The sequence below is a fragment of the Diorhabda sublineata genome, chromosome 8 (assembly GCF_026230105.1).
Source record: "Diorhabda sublineata isolate icDioSubl1.1 chromosome 8, icDioSubl1.1, whole genome shotgun sequence".
Lineage (NCBI taxonomy): Eukaryota > Metazoa > Arthropoda > Insecta > Coleoptera > Chrysomelidae > Diorhabda > Diorhabda sublineata.
This window is the reverse complement of record NC_079481.1, coordinates 20,541,942-20,558,161: the sequence shown is the minus strand read 5'-3', so window position 1 is coordinate 20,558,161 and position 16,220 is coordinate 20,541,942. Positions and strand designations below refer to the sequence as shown.

The 16,220-nt window shown below is 30.3% G+C and overlaps 1 protein-coding gene across 14 annotated transcripts in view; it reads right to left on the bottom strand.

The window, feature by feature from the left end:
* Positions 1-16,220, bottom strand: part of LOC130447221 (uncharacterized) — a 533,966-nt gene that overhangs the window by 52,669 nt on the left and 465,077 nt on the right. For 4 of the 14 annotated variants that reach the window (XM_056783914.1, XM_056783916.1, XM_056783912.1 and 1 more), the window contains one exon: positions 7,884-7,909. The exons of the other annotated variants lie outside the window; for them this stretch is intronic. The gene's annotated coding sequence lies outside the window, so the exon portion shown is untranslated. The remainder of the gene's footprint in view (positions 1-7,883; positions 7,910-16,220) is intronic. 14 annotated transcript variants of the gene reach the window in all.

Genomic DNA, 16,220 nt, shown 5'->3' with positions numbered 1-16,220 from the left:
TTGGTCGAAATAATGAGCTTCATCCGATGATTTAAGAAAGAAAAAACCAAGAAAGCAAAAACCGTTTTTTGATCAATAAGGTAATAGTCACAATATTTTGCGCTTCAAGTCTCTATTGATTGATATGAAAAAACGATAACTGACCGATCAGCTGATTTACTTACACGTTTTGTCGTTGAGCTGAAGGAAACGTTCGCATTTGTTGAAAAGATTTTTGTTGTAACGCGACACTGCGCCTGCCCATTTGTTGGCTATTGACGCAGATGAATTAGCCGAAATATATTTTAATTTATCATCTCTTCTCAATTTCTGTTACAAAACTTAAAAAGATGACGTGGTGGAAAGCAATTTCACACGAATAAAAAGATTTTGGAAAAGACAAATACGAATTCCACGGAAATTTGATATATTGAAAAATAATTTTTTTTATAGTAAAGTAACTTTTTTGTTAAAAAAGCCACCCGCGTATTCTTGTTAACCAGATAAATTGCAACTAATTCCTCAATATACAGTCGACTATTGTTAATTCAAACCTGATATTATTAAAATCTTGGAGATATGAATTCCCTAAAACATATCTTTAGATTTCGAAAAAAAGTTAAACAAAAAAAAACAAGAGTTCGCAGCCATTCTAAGCATCAAAAACTTGGCAGCTAGTGAGAAATGACTTACAAATTTAAAGAAGAGGACATAAACTATGTTCAAACAAGTTTGTGGGGAAATTGAGAAAGTTAATGAAACAGTTTGACAGACTGAGATGCCCTAAACTGTTTTAATACTAATGAAACCAGCTTTGTTTTCAAATGTTTACTTGATAAAACTCTTACTTTGAAAGATGAAAAATGTCATAGGTAAAAACATAATGAAGAGAGTTTGACAGTTTTACTTACGTAAAATCTAGATGGACGATAAATTGAAGCCGTGAGTGATGAGAAAAGAAATCGCGGTAATAAAAAAGCTTGAGTGACTACAGAACTAATTATTGACGTGGAGTTGAAACAACAAAAACGGAAAATTCTATTCTTGGACCAAGAAAATATCCATAATTTCAAAAACTTGTTATGCCTGATGAAAATGAGAATAATAGATCATAGTCTTTGGCATAAGTGTCGATGGAAGACGTGAGAGCCGCTTTCAGCCTTAGAGAAAATAGTTAATATAGAGAGAGCGAGGTATGGGAGTTTGTGCAACTGGACCCTAATGACTGGCAGAGAAAGAAAGAAAGAACATCGGTATACCACTCTCTATTTCTCTCTACTCTACTCTGATTGGATCGAAATGACGTCGAAGTTTCAAGTGGTACGAATGGTACAAGAGGAGAATAACAAGTTTTGAATTTATTAGCGAGTAAAAGGAGATAGAGAGTGGTAATTGATGCTATTTCTCTCTCTCTCTCTCCCTGTATAATTTCATTTATATGCTGCTTTCTTCGTCTTTAATATTTTATATATGCATATAACAGATTACAAAAATACAAATGAAACAGCATTTCAGGCACTATCTCTGAAATAAAATGTTATTGATCAGTGTTAGCAATGTACTTTGAAGGAAACAAAAATAATAAGTAATTAATTCCCATTTTGTATTACATGAACATTGTGATTTTGTGATAAAAATTGCCAAATTGTTTCCTATTTTTGCACTGTCTCTCGATAATTCTTAATCTTTTCCCTGAATTTCGAATAAATGAGAAAGGACTGTATCTAAAAATTTGTTGCCCGTAAAAAATCATTTGCATAGTATAGATAGATTATATACTCGTATGTGCCGAATGATAAAATGCATAGTCTACTTGCTACATTTCTCTTTGGTCTTTTTCAATGAAGCTTCAGTAACCATCCATTTCCATAATATGCAATAGTCATTATTTTGTAATCTTATTAATAGAACAAATACTTCTAAAAACCGACCGATTAAAATTAATTTTCATTAGAATTTTGAAACTGACACTTTCTTGGAAATTGATTTGTTTGTAATTATTGTTTACATGAAATTTTGCTTCCATTTATCATTTTGTGCTTGTATAAAATTGATTTTAAAATGTTGTGTATGAAGGCCTTTGAACTCTGAGCGTTTTCTTGTTAATTTTTTATTTAACATTACAAAATAAAACTAAACTAAAATAAATCAATTGTAAAGTCTTTCACTGAAAGTAGTAATTCATACAAAAAGTGATATAGCAATTGGAAAAACCCAGTATTAATTAATTTATTAAAAATAATTTTTACGAATATATGGATTAGAAAGTTTCACTGGTAAGTGGCCAAAAAGTGTCACTTGTGGAATGCCAGTGTGGTATAAAGAAAAATGATTCAGCACTCTCTATATATCTATCTCTGCTACCTTTTAAAATACAAGCTTGTATTTCTCCTCCTTTTTCCTTCTCAACATTCTAGGGTGATAGGGTGTGGTATACAGGTATTCTGTTTTTATTAATAATTAATTAATTTTATTAATAATTAATTTACTTGAACAAACTCTTGTACTTCGCTCTCTATATCATTGATATTAACTCTATGAGTAGAAATGTGAAGAAATACAAAATTTTTAATGTACTCTTTACTATTTGCAGTTTTCAGATTTTAAAGTAAGTGCTAAGTCAAGCAGAAGTATCTTGTATAGGATTGACCATACATGAAAGCATTCTAAAATTTGCTTAGCTGCTTTATTATACTTTCAAATGGTTTAAATTTGGATACGCGCTTTGGTACGACGTAGTGAGAATTCTAGTGGCACAAGGTAATATCCGTCCTGATTGTGCACATGCACACGAAGCAGGAGGCGTGTTCCGTCCAATTGACGCAGCAGCAGACAGTGATGTTCCTCGACGATTTCAACGTTCGAGATCCTATCAAATACCTCGAGCAACACATTAACAATGACTCACTGTGAGTCCATCAGAGTAAATGGCCTGTATTGCTTAAGATTTTGATTTGATGGATTTACAAATTGTACTGGTCAAGTTCATTTGGCAGCAGTCTGAACATCCTGTGATGACTTCAATCTATTTATAAGGCTAAAAAATATCTCAAAGAAAAACGCTTCAACAGTTACGACGAAGATACAGTAGAGAATTGGTTCTTGTAACGGCCACACAAATTCTGTGAATGGGGAATTTGTCGGCTTGTAAACCTCTGGTGATTAATCATGTCTAATGACGTAAATTTTAACTAATTCTCATTAAACACCCCTTAAATTCAATGCACTTATTGATCATGGTGAAGCTCAAAAGCAATCTTGATCAATCGATTATTTAATTCCATATAGAAAAAAATCTGTAATATCATTAAAATATTAAAGAATTTTGATAATTTAACAATTATATTTATACAAGAATAATTTATGAATATACAAATTATCCTTGACAACAGAGTATAAATTATTTGTGTGAAATAATAGTAATTCAATCAAAATTAAATGAGAATGAATTTGATATGATAATTTCAAGTATTGAATGATTGATATTTAGTTTGAGAATTATAATATTGAAAGTTTTCATTTGATTCGAATGTTTGCTTGGCCGTATTTATTCCAGTACCACCATTACTGAAGTATTTTAATTAGATTTACTTTAATGGACAAATTCTCAATAAATTTTTAAAAGAATTTAAGAACTAGACACCCACTGACGATTGATTATATCTAGAAGAACCAACTTCGAGTAATAAAAATAAAATAAAAAACACAAAAATACTAATGTCATTAATTTTGTAGTAATTTTATTATCAGAGTTTTTCTTCAACAATTCGTAAGAAAAATGAATTTTTTCTTACTAAAAGCAACATTACAAGCTATTAATATATTATGGAACAACTTTTTTTTTATTTAATTAACACAGTTTCGGCTCATTTTAAAACGTTAAATTAATTTAACAGAGTGGGTCTTCATTATAAATTTTGACGTATCTGTCTCAAGTTCAATCATCACCAGTAATAGATATTCTTCTGTCCATGTTATCGATTCTTGTTCTACGTCTTCTTTATTAATCTAATTGCTTAACTGTTCGCGATCCTCTTGATTACTTGTCTTTGCCATTTATTTCTATTATAACCTTTGTTTCAATTTTATTTAGCAATTCTAATATTTCTTACGTCGTTTTCTTCTGCCAATTTACACAAGCTTCTAATTTACTGTCCTATAAAATCTCTTCTCCCATTTTTATTACTAAAGTTATTGTTTGAGCAATACAAATTATTCTGGTCTAAGTTGTTATGAGGTGAGAACATGGTATGTAAAACAATCTTTTATGATTTACAAAGTGTGATCCTGACAAAAATATGGTGAATGAAGTTTTATAGCAGTAATTACTTAAGATGCAACCAGCATGTCTCATACTCTACAAATCCTTATAAATACGGTAACATTCACTTGTGGTTGTCGACTAACTTCGACTCGAAGAAGGATATTATTAATGAATAATTACATTGAAAAGTTGAATAAGAGTGAATGAAAATTTTATTTACTCATACTAAACGTCTCTTTTCTGTGGGACTCGGCTGTAGACTCAAAAGATGATAACTTATATGAAGAATTTCAATAATGAACAAAATGATACCAAACCCCATAACAAACAAAAATCTCAGATTCCCAAGAGACTTCTTAATCACCCAATCCTATCCTAAGTATACTTTGACGCCAGCTCAACATAGTGGAGAATGTCGCATGACTTTGCCAAAGTCATTTATGAATTTCTGATACCATATTCCTCTAAAGGACCCACAACAGCGCTGCAGTGTAATTTCAACTCCTGATAATTTGTTATGAATAATTACAATACCCGATATTATTAGAATAAAATTTATTATAAATTCACAATATTTCAGTACTCGTTGTAGCCGAATCCACTTTCAGTGTTTACTACTATGTTTTAAATTTCACTCACCTTACTGTACAATTTGAACTTTCCATAGAACAACTTCGAATTTATTTTAGACTTTTTCAAAGATTTTTTCTATATAAATGAAAATCAAATGTTACCCAATCCTTCGGATGATCGACGCTTAATTGTAAATACATCCTGGCGATTTCTCACGTTACAAGAAAAGTTTTTCCCTCTGCTACTAAAGCCGCTCAAGTGAGATCGTGTTTACAGTGTCTGAACATGGGCCTTAAACAACGCTTTCACCATTAAGTTTTCTCTTAAGATGATAACAAGCTCCAAAATAGATGAGGAAATTTGAAAAATAATCTATGGTGATTATAGAGTAACTGTTTCTAGACAGAAATTTCGTATTAATAGACACTAGTTTCTACAATGTTCTAGAATTATTGCAGGAGCATATATATAACGAAAAATAGAACTAATCCCAGCGGATAATTAGTGATATCTCAGTGCAGTGTTATTTATTACAGTGTTTGTAGTGTTCTAATTAGTGTATTAAAGTTTCAAATATGAAATTATTATAATTTTATTCTCGATACAGCTACGCGAGAAACGTGACACAACAAGAAAAAACTTTCAAATATCATATAATGCAGAAATAAAGGTACAAGTATGTTACTAAGAAAAATAATTATTCTAAATACCATTGAAGACATTATTTTTCTATAATTCCGCTTTATCTAATTGCCTAACCTAACCAGAATAATAACTTTTTACTATATTATTTATAAAAATTGATAAATGTTACAATTATATTCAATTATAATATAGAACATGTCATAAATACCTTTTTTCTTTTTAATTTGTAACAGATATGGTAAGAATGATATTTTTAATATCTTCATAACCTTCCGAATACTTCATTACGTACAACCTGTTGATACTTCATCAAAGAAAACTTTTCAGGATTATATTACAATCAAGACTAGGGCTTTGCGTATAAATTTAATTTTGTTAATATTGCCAAAAATATGATGAATTTCTAACAAACAAACGATGTACATAAAGACTTAACTGTTCCCGTTTTAACTTTGCCTGTTATTTAAACCCAAAAGTGTTGAAACATAATTATTATGAAGCTCCCAATTAATCTCAAACAATTGCTTGAATTTTGTTTTCACTAAATTTTATGGGAGCAGTGAAAACATGTTTATTATGTATCTTTTAATGAGATAAAAAGCTTTTTTATAAGTAAATGTCTATTATGTTATTAGAAAATTCCTAAACGAGTTTGGATTTCATGATATAAGAGCTCAAAGCTCTAATGGCTGCATGGCTATTGGACAGGATGATGATCTCCTGTTTGCGATAGATTGAACTGGTCACATTTTTCAATTACATAAATTTCTGCTTGGAAAATGCTTGGTGTGTTGCCCAGGCTTTCAGAGTTTTTCTTTGGAGATTCCATCTCTGAACATTCTAAGTTACGTTTTTTCTGCCTCGCTTTCCAGTACTATGTAGATTATACAAATCTTCTTCTCTCCTACTCAAAAAAAAGTATATAAATGGTTGTTGTGTAGTGCTGTCGTTGCCCCATATATGCGCCAAGAATATTGGATGAGTTTTTTGAGGTAAATCTTGAGATTATAGTCAAGCTAACTAGGGTTTCTGAAGGATTGTTTGAGGTTTCTTGGGTATTGCGATTTGCAAATTAGAATACACGATTTTGTTCATTAATTATTCTGAATATTTCTTCTTCTGTTAGCATTTAAAACATCAAAAACAACTTTAACTTTATATTTTATAAGAGAGTTCTACTACTCTACTTCTACTCTATTTTGAAGTGTCACTAAACTAGATTTAAAGTTGACGATATTGTATTTTAAATACCACAATCCTCAAGTAGTAAGCTCCAGTAAGCTACAGATAGTAAGCTCTGACTGTAGTTAAGTGGCTGCTATCACAGAGTAAACAGTGGAACATACGATTTGGCATCGAAATATGAATTCGTCGAGAGAACATGTACGCACTCTGATCTACAATGATTTCGAAGTCGGTTTTCAGAAGCAATTGTATTTCAGTGGTATAGCGAATTTACAAGAGGAACGATATAGTTTGGTGATAACACCCTATTTTTTAGTAGCTGTTAGAAACATTGAGAGTATGAGATGTATGATAGAAGTTCCCGAATGCATCTATCAACAAATTGATGCAACTCGTTGTGTTGGATACGCAAAAAACACTAACTCGTTGGGTGTCATATACGCCTAACGATTTCTAAAATGCTGAGCCAGTAACAATGGAGAAAAAGTAAAGTGTTGTCAAGGGAATTATGTTAGCAGTTTCATTTTGTGGTACATGAAGAGTAAAAACTATTTAGCATGTATAATTACAGCAATGTTATACACCACAAAATGTTTACTTGCAGTTGTTAAGTCAGTTGATATTCGCAAGTTAATGTCATTAAACATCTATCCTATTCGCCTGATTTGGCCATATGTAATTTCTGGTTATTCTTTATCGTTAAGAAACATTTATGTGGCCGAAATTTCACGACGTAGAATGAAATAGTAATTCATCAGTTTTTTGAGAGCATACCATAGATGACAAGCTTCAATGTTTCAAGTATTGGAAACTTCAGTTACAAAAGTGCATTGATGTTGGTGGTGATTACTTTGAATAAAATAATTTTCTAAAATAGCTTATAGTTGTCTCGTATCTCAGAAAATATAGTGCCAAGTATGTAACAACCTAATCAAAATATGAGACATTTTCTATAGAAATGTGCATAGTAAGAAAGAGAAGAAGACCAGAACGGAAATTGTTTTCCTAATTTCTAATTGTACTCAATCGTGTTTATTCCTGTCATTTATGTTATTAGTATGTATATGTATATTGCCTTTAGATTCAAATAGCCGATGAAGTCAATACTTTTTGTTGAGTTAATTAAATTTTTTTGTTAATATTTAAGCACTTCATTTTCACAAGCTGATAAATTATAAATTATAAAAGTTTGATGAAAAGTTAAACTACCCATAAAAAGACATATTAAATTACTTACTAAATTTGATGAAAGCCGTCACTAACCTGAAACAAAAAGCATTTATTAAAAAATTATTTTTGAGAACATGACTATTTTATATGAAGCTTCAAAAAAACTTCATTTTGAACATTGTGTACAGATATTCTGTGCACAAAACGACATGTTTAAATTTTGTGTCAAGAAAAAGCGGATGTAAACAAACCATTAGATGATGCTACCAGACGAGTTTCATAGCTTATTCTGATTCGCGGCTTATTTTCTCGATTCCCGCGTCAAGGGTCGAGTCCTTCTCGAAATTATTAAAATGTGAAAGCTATATACATTCACAAAACAACAAACATATTTTTTTGCAAAATAGTATAGTGTATAGTGGAAGAGTTTTTCTTTAATTTAACGTGGAGATTTAGGCGTGAATTATTACCATGGTTAGAACCGTCAAAAAGATTAGAATACGCAACATAAAATAGTAGTTTACTTTAGGTCTTTGAAAACTATAATTTTGTTATCGACACGTGTAATTGTTGATGTAGCGGTAGGAGTGAATGTGTTCAGGATCAATATCACCAGCGGTTCCAGAAATTCTTACTTAATAGTGGACTCAAGGAAACGAAATTTATAGTAGTAGTAATATGCAGTCGAATATGTTAGTCAAATATGAAGAGAGGCACAACAAACATTCCAATTTTTTGTAACTTCTAGGTAATCAATACGGGAGCTCAAAAGACAAAGTAGTCAGTACGGTGCTGTGTAGTCACAATAAAGAAGTAGATTACGTCAAAAACTAAGATCATACACAAGTAACATCTAGATTACAAACTTTCAGGAACTAATTAATCTGAGAAACTAATTGTTGATTTAAATTAGCTATTTGATACAACTTAAAGGAAAGTTATATTTTACATAGCGAAGACTGATATAACATCAAGAATTGATTACTCATAATCACGTTACTCTGTACACAAATTAGAGTGCGTGAACAATACTGACTAGGAAGCAAGCTGACATAGTGGAATAGCGAAGGATGCAACTCCACTAGAGGAATACGTAGGTAGGTAGCATGAGACAATGATGCATGCGTACGTTAGGCCTACAAAGTATTCAACTTACTTATAAAACATGAAGTGGAATATATATAAAACTCAAGATTATCATATTTTCGGATACTATGCAGTAATAAAATGGCTGCTAATGAATACAAGGCAATAAAAAAAGATTAGTTAAGAAAGCTTAACGGGTCAAAAACGCAAATTGCCTATCGCTTTGTATTGTGGAAGGGAACGCTACAAAAATCGAAGAAACATGAAACCCACGCAAAATAGTCATCCAGATAGATCCAAAAGATAGATAAAAGAGCGCCTTTGCCATATACAGACTGAAGAATTATGCATGCGTAAGCTACTCATGCTCAATTCAGACCAAAAGCACATTCGAATTTTCCAGACCTTATAACGCATTTTAAGCAGTAATTAGTTGGATTTTTTGCGACCATTCATAACTGTAGATGAAACGAAAGAGTTAAAACACTGTATTTCGAAGTACGAAGCTTCTCCGGTTTGATTGATTGGAAAAGTGATGGCGAAGGAAGTCTTGTTTCTTTGTTAGGTCGGTAACCTCTCAGATAATATTTATAGCAAGTATTATGTAAATAGGTAAAACACATCAGCCTATTGAGTACTACAGTAGTACTTTTAAACCATAACGCGCGCCTTCACACATAACACTACTGTAAGAACAGAACTGTTATTATCTAATATCATCATCTGTTAACTGAAATTCCTTGTGAGACAGCACTTCACTAATGATGAGGAACTCAAAAACGCTGTTTATGCAGAACGAATTGGTAAAACGATACGAGAATTGCTTGCATAATGGGAACGAATATGTTGAAAAATGGGGGAGAGTTGTTCTTTTGATATGTAAATTATTATTATTATCCTGAGCAGATTTTTTTCTCAGTGAGTCGAATTGCTCTCATATATTAACGAGAAATTCTCCACATTAGTTGTCAATAATTTCTGTGACGATTTTTTTTCAATTTTTCTTATATAGCGTGCATACATTTTTGATATCTTCTGTCATTTTATGCCCAAATTATATTCTTCATATTTTCTTCCTCAACAACAGTTGATTTATCTCAAATTATTTTTGATATAGTGACCAATTCCTATTATATTTCGACTTATGATTTTGTTGGAGAACTAAAAGTGAAAATATATCTACGTATTCTAGGAAAAATTTGAGCACAAAACAGAATTTAACGAGAGCATTTTTGAATCTGTATGTATCTAATTGTTTATATGTAATTTCAAATACCATGTCTTCCAGATATACCATATAATTTAGGTAAATATTTTCCAATGTTTCATTTAATATAAAGAATCAAATGACTATATTTCCAAGGGTAAACATTTTTTTCAATTAACATTATGAATAACATAGAGTTTATAAATTTTTTCATTGATTGATCTATCGAAACAGCTAAAAGTGCCTTTTCAAGTGCAAGATTCTCAACATTTTTCTTGTGAAACCAAATTTCATAAGTGGCATAAGTCCTTTTAGGCTCTCCAGGCTTTAATCCAACAACCATACAATTAGAAAACTTAAATTTAACTTCATTCAGGACATTCAAAAAAGTTCTTGATAATATTTCGATTTCTGTTTGGTTTACAAAAAAATGTTGAATATAATTTTTTTCGCACAATTCTCGATTAAAACTAGGAAGAGTTACTCTAAAATAACTCATGGAAATAGTTCTTCAAACATTACACCTTTTCAATTTTCCATACTTTATTAAATTACAAATACACATAAATCTAATTTACTAGTTTCAAAATTTAGTGGTTTGAAATTAAAATCATTAGAAAATTGTATATGCAAAAAGCTGATTTTCACGTCATAAACTGCATTTATGTGTCTTAAATTATTTCTCATTGCCATTAGTGAAAGGTGTTTATTGATGTTTTAAATACATATGTAAAGAATAAAAATTCTTATTATTACGTGATCGTAAAGACCGTGTAATGATGTAGCTCCTAATTATACGTATCCAAATAGCAACCAAATTATCAAAGCTGTAGATTGGAGAATTTTGAAACTTGTGTGGGTTTAACTAAAAATCGTCCTATATATTGCCGATCAAAGACCGTAGCATTAAAAAATAATAAGTTTCATCCATATAAGGTAACTCTAGTGAAAAAGTTATCTTAAGGTAATCATTATCATAATGCGAAAGGTATACAGATATTCTTATTTTAGTCTTTTCGACATATCAATGTTTATATGAATTGGTAGAGTTAATCGCTACAAATGTAGATATTAAATAGATATCTACTAATGTTATATGGTATCAGAAACACTGAGTTAATGTCTGGATAGGTATGATCCTCACAATTATTATTGGACTTTTGTTGTATCTGAACGGACCGAAGGATTCAGATTATTCGATATACAACGATATATTGAGCACATCGATGTTTACAATGCAATACATCGAATCGATCCGATGTTTAGAAATTCTTCCGATATATTCGATGTAACGATAATTTTTCAGTTTTTAGTAGCAAAACATCGAATCGATTGTAACTAATTAATTTGATAAAAATTTAAGTCTGACCTCTATAATTTTAATTAAAATCTGTATTTGTGGCGATCGATGTGTACTAAAGAAATTTGTTGACAGCACTGGCAATAGGACAATAGGACAATGTACAGTTTATAGAATGAAAAAAAAAATATATTTTTAGAAGTTGACACTCCTTATTCAAGATTATTGAGAAATGAAACAATACCTGCAATAAAAAATTCAGTTGTTTACAATTATAATTGCATTTGGTCTCAGCAGGATGGTGCATCCACATACTTTAGGGTTGCTGATCGAAATTACACAATGGAAGTTTTTCCACACAGATGAAAGGAAAAAAGGATTACAATAAAAAGACCAACCACATAATCTGGATTTATAATATTTAGACTATTTTTTCTGGGGTTATTTGAAAGTATTGTGTACGAGACAAAACCCAATAATAAGGATGAGCTGAGATATATGAGGTCATAATTTGATAAACTTGTTATATTCAATTTTGTTAAGGGTTAATCCGTTATAACTTTAGGGTGTTACGCACTGTACTAAAACTAAACACATTACATCGCTCGGATTTATATGCAAAGATATTACTTGAAATATGTGCATTAATATGCACAATTCCTTGGCAAACTATGGACTAAAATCTTGCAGTATGCAATAATATATGCAAAATATGTAATGTAAATAAAACAAAAGAATCGAGTGAAGAGCTAAATTCTCAACATTAAAACTTAATATAAATTTGTACATTACGTTCTATGCCAACCAATATAATTGGCGTATATTTTAATGATGACAATAATACAGGTTCAATATTTATTTCAGCTGAAAACTACCCATCAATACGATTGGCGCATTAGTTAAAGCAGTACAGCTTTCGTGTTAGTTTGCATTTTTGCATATTAAATTTTATTATTGATTGGGCAATAATTTACTTACCTTCATACTTTTTCTATAAAATTCATTGACGGAAATTAAGGTATTTCACTTTTCTCTAGTTTAAAAATTGTTTCAATGACTATTTAATCATTTTTAACAAAACTTAAATTTTGGTTTACTTTTGGAGTAGAAAAAATAGGATTTACCTCTTTAACCGATGCATCTTAATTTTCATTAAGCTCCGAGATAACTTTTTCTACCTGATTAAAATATTAAAAATGAAATAAATCCGTTTCAAGCCATGTACACCATAGCGACTTACGGGCAAAAGTGTTGTTATTGAGTAAACAATTAATCACAGTAGGAACTAATTTCTTATTTCCTCGTCGATCCTATTGGTTATGACAAATATGTTTGAATATGTTTACACTTTAAACATGTATGTAGTGGTATCGATAAGCAACAGCAGAACTTTTAAAACGCTATAGCCTCCAGTAAAAATTAAACACAAAAGAAAAGATGCACTATCCAAAAGTTTCGCATAAAGTCGAATCAACTTTCTACAGATATGTATCCGTAAAATATCTATTATTGTTAATGACCGTTTTGCAGAGCCATGAAAAACAAGGAACTCATTCCATTCCCTCTCACAAATTGGAAATGTCGTAAATAAATATAACAGGTCACATCCTGCTTAAGAGAGAATTTGAAACCATAATAATAATAATGAGTTCTATGGAACCCGGTTCCAACTACGATTGCCAAGGATAAGTGATACCTGAAATCCGATACCATGAGTCTTATGTACAAAAAATATAAAATATATGAATGTAATCACAAATGTGACAAAATTTTCCGCCAAATTTGAAAAATATATCCAAATACCCGAGCCACAGTGAAATATATAAAAAAACCTGAAAATGTCAAAAATATGCACGAAATGCAAATATATAAAAATATGCATTTTACATAACCTTAGGTTGTTTCGCACATTACTAAAATTAAATAAAATACATTCTTATTTAAATATTTAAAAAAACTCCCGTGAAAATCATAACATGAACAATAATTTACTGCTATGTACATCTGATGAATTTTCGGTATCGTTAGGCAATATTCTTTATTTCAATCTCACTGCTCGGTTCACGTTCGGTTATATAAATTTTTTAACACTCTGAGTAGGATCTCTTTGTTCCGAATCTTGAAAAAGAGTTCTCATATTTGTTTTGACTTTTAACGTTTCGAGTGACGTTTCAATGCTTATCAATTTTATTCGATAGTTATATATGATATATAAAATAAACAACCATTTTCGAAATGGATAAAAACTGACTTCAATACCAATTGTTTCTCCATTACTCAACAGCAAATAAGCATTTGAAGAGACAATTTGTGTACATTCATACTTCAATAGTTAATGTTCTGACAAACTGACTTCAATTATTATAGGTTAAGTTTTTTTTGTTATCCGTTTACTGTCTGGCATTTACCACGATCAAACTGTACTCTACTCACTATGTTCCGCGAACAACATTACCGAACGCAACTATTGTACCACTCGTCTAGTCTCATAAATATTCTGTTATGATCCTTATTAAATTATTTATTATTAACGTCATACATTTGTACGAATTAAAAATGTACTTCTGAAATGAATGAAGTTTAATAAGCTTTTATTGTGAGTTCTATTTTGTTTATTGTGACCGTCGTTAAAGTTAAATTAGTTAAGGTTATCATTTCTTCCATGAGATGGGTTCGTTTTGCGTCTCCATTGTCAAATGATTCTTTCGGGTTACTTTATATTTCCGCAACTTTAATCATGAGGCCATTATGTCGTCGGGCAAAATATCGAGGAGATGCCGACATTCGATATTTTATAAATTGTATAGCGGAACAGTGGAAATTGTTTTCCATCGTTCTTCCACCACATTTATTTTAATCAAGTCTATTCAGGGCCGCTTCAGTAAATTCCGTGTAAAGATATTACAAAATTAAAATATAGATAGTGTATCGTATCGGGAATATAGTTAGTTCGAAAATATTTTTGCTGAAATTTTTTTGATAGAAAAACTATGATAAAAATTTTAATTCAGTACAAAATATCGTTTTGATCATATATAGATATTTCTTCGAAACGCATTTGTTGTAGTGTCCTCAAGCTTCACGTCTGCCTAGTCCGTTACGAAATCCAAATTGTACTTTATTATTTCTAATTTTATCTGCTACACTTTCATAATTTTCTGGCTATGGATTAAATTAAATATCGCAACATGTCGTAGACCAGCGCGTAATTTTCATTTTCAGCTAATAAGCCCTCGAGTGGAAACTATTCTCTAGGAAGTGTTATTCGGTATCAGTTAATATACGAGGGAAGTTTCTCTAAAGGTAGTGACTGTTCAATGAAAAAGTTACTGAACTGAAAAAAAGATATTTTTCAACTCTACATACTTATTCCATTGAGTTTCCATTTTTTTTCCAAGCACATAATATTTCTACGATCTATAATAAATTATTTAAATAAAACAAGCCGATAACGGATAATATGCTGCGTTGAATTTTCAATATAAAACGAAAAGAAGATTCTTTTTATTTGGAATAATTAATTAATTTACAAAATTCGATCAACCAATTCAAACTGCTCTTTCTAAATAATTTATCTCAATTATGAGTACTTTTGGACAAATTAATACATGTTTGTTTTCTGGATTAATCGGACAATAGAACAATATACATATGAAAATTATTTTCAATTCATATGAATGGATTTCGTTGCATATTTCATTATATATTTACATAATGAATTATTTTGCATTAATAATTATTCATTTCAACCGATAACATTTTAATACGGACAAATTTGAAATGATCACAATATTTATTACTGAACTTATTACTCTCTAGTCTTTTTTATCAATTTAAGTAATTGAGTTATGCCTTATGGAGTATTCTCTTCAACAAGCGAAACATGGAATAAATTTTAGTTAATGCTTCATTCTCGACAGGAACTGAACTATGTTTATATGGCATGTATTCGGCAAATTAATTTACTTCACCGCATTCATCAAGAAAATCAAGTTGTGTGCTCAAATATAGGATATATAATTTGTCTTATATACTCTGCTTTCATTTAGAATTTACGAGGAATGATAAAAAAGTTTACAAGGAATATTAGTATTATTATTAGGAATATTAATAATCAAAAGATAGAAAACATAAAATGAAATTCAGAGGAATACGTGCATAACACTTTTCTACATACTTACCAAGCCTATTAAGAAAGCAGAATCAACTTATTTGAGTCGTTGTTAAAATAAAGATAAACAAAAGTTATGAAATTATGAATTTACTGATTGAAAAGTAAGATTGTGCTCTATTAGATAAGATATCATAAAGCAAGAAGAGAAAGATTAATGTTTCGTGACCACCAGTAAAAAATTAATGATCTTTTCAAGCATACTAACAATATGGATTCAATTGTGAATAATTAATACTTAAGTTTCTATTATTTCACAATTACTCAAGAGATTAATTTTACCTAGATTAAATGAAAATCTACCAAAAATAAATGGACTCCAAACCATTAGTTTAGATTCCGTAAAAATTACTTAACAAACCAATGAATAAATGAAATGTTGTGAAGTAAAGTCTTTCTTGACATTATCCAGCTGTTCGATGGAATCTTAAATAACTTATATTTAAGATAAACCAGATCTCGACTGCATCCCACTTTTCACTTCGAAAATATCATTTAACTGAAAGAACAAAATCATTATTATACATCTTAAACATATTGGACATTCGGAGAAAACAACAAAAACCTTGTAAAAACGGTTGTAAATTTTTTGCCTTGTAAATACATATCCAGAAATCTGGAATCTGGAAAATGTCTTCAA